This window comes from Aotus nancymaae, unplaced genomic scaffold (genome assembly GCF_030222135.1).
Source record: "Aotus nancymaae isolate 86718 unplaced genomic scaffold, 86718_ANA_hifiasm-v0.15.2.pri h1tg000028l, whole genome shotgun sequence".
Classification (NCBI taxonomy): domain Eukaryota; kingdom Metazoa; phylum Chordata; class Mammalia; order Primates; family Aotidae; genus Aotus; species Aotus nancymaae.
In genome coordinates this window covers 29,432,970-29,434,245 of record NW_026988441.1, presented here as the reverse complement: position 1 = coordinate 29,434,245, position 1,276 = coordinate 29,432,970, and the positions used below count along the sequence as shown (strand labels likewise).

Sequence of the window (1,276 nt, the reverse complement as noted above, 5' to 3'; positions counted from 1 at the left end):
ATGGCACCTTCATCCGACTTCTCTCAGCAGTCAGCGACTGGCACAGTGTGGAGAATGCCAGGGCAGCGCCCGGCCAGCTGCCCCACAGCCCCAGACGGCTCCAGGGCCTCTGGACATATTTTCTACTTTGCACAGTGAAACTCGCTCCCTCAGAGGCCACCAGAGGGAGGAGTGAGCATGGATGGTGTTCCCGCAGACCCGACCAGCCTACGGCACGTCCTGTGGCCTCTGACTCAACCTACGAGACAGAGCCCTGATCCCAGGGCATGGTTCCCAGGACACTGAGCAGGCCTCAACCGGAGCCCCATGAAGGGAGGGGCACCAGGATGAGCACCCAGGGGCCGTGGCGATGCACACCTGGGCACTGCACTTCTCACTGGAGAATCCAGGCAAGATCTTGTAGCAGGTGCATGAGGTGCTGAGCCTGTGCATCCAGCAGGGCTCATCCGGGGCGGGCGCCAAGGGGTCAACAGAGCTGCAGCGACCACCGCAGCCTCCCCCAGCCTCGTCTGTGCAGTGCACGTGATCCACGCCTGCTCCCACACCCAGCCCAGCAAGCCACAGAAGCCCAGGCCCTGCCCCAGCCCGCTAGGCCAACATGCCACCCAGAAGCTTCAAGGCTGTGTCCACCGTGCCACCCACCACCTGGAAGCCGCCTCCTGATGCCTTCCAGCCACTGCTACAGCCACAACAGTTGCCATGGCCAGAGTAGGCTTTCCAGATGGTGGGGGTGCCCTGCAGTCTTCGCCTCTGCAGCTCTTTGGTGGCAGCCGGGCCAGCCAGGGCAGGAACGATGATGACTAGGACGACGAGTGAGTGAGCAGCTCCGCGCTGGCGGGCAGGCTGGATGCACACCCGGCCCCCAGAGGCTCGCTGGGCCTGCACCACCATGATCAGTTTGGGATCATGAGATGATACCGTTCGCCTTCTCGCTTTTTGAAGTGCGAGTGTTTCTGCGCACACTTTGTAGACCTCGAAATCCATGAAGGGTCTCAAAGAAGCTGGCTAGCTGGAGCCCGTGGCAAGTCCCTTTTGACTCAGATTGTAGATCGGAGTGCTTTGCATTCCACCCGCACTCTGTTTGCAAACTCTCACAGAGCAGCCTTGCAACTTTGTGCCTTTAGGCTCTGCTTGGTTTTGCATTTCTTCCCACTCCCTATCTCCTTTCGGTAAGCCGCAGCTTCTCTGATTGAAAGGGTGCGAGGCTACCGCGGGATGACTGACTCAGGATCGCATCTTGGCCGTGGGAGGGGAGGGAGGACCAGCTGCCATCAAT

At 60.5% G+C, this 1,276-nt stretch overlaps 1 pseudogene; it reads left to right on the top strand.

Moving 5' to 3' along the window:
* Positions 1–663, top strand: LOC105729222 (uncharacterized; annotated as a pseudogene).
* Positions 664–1,276: the final 613 nt, after the last annotated feature.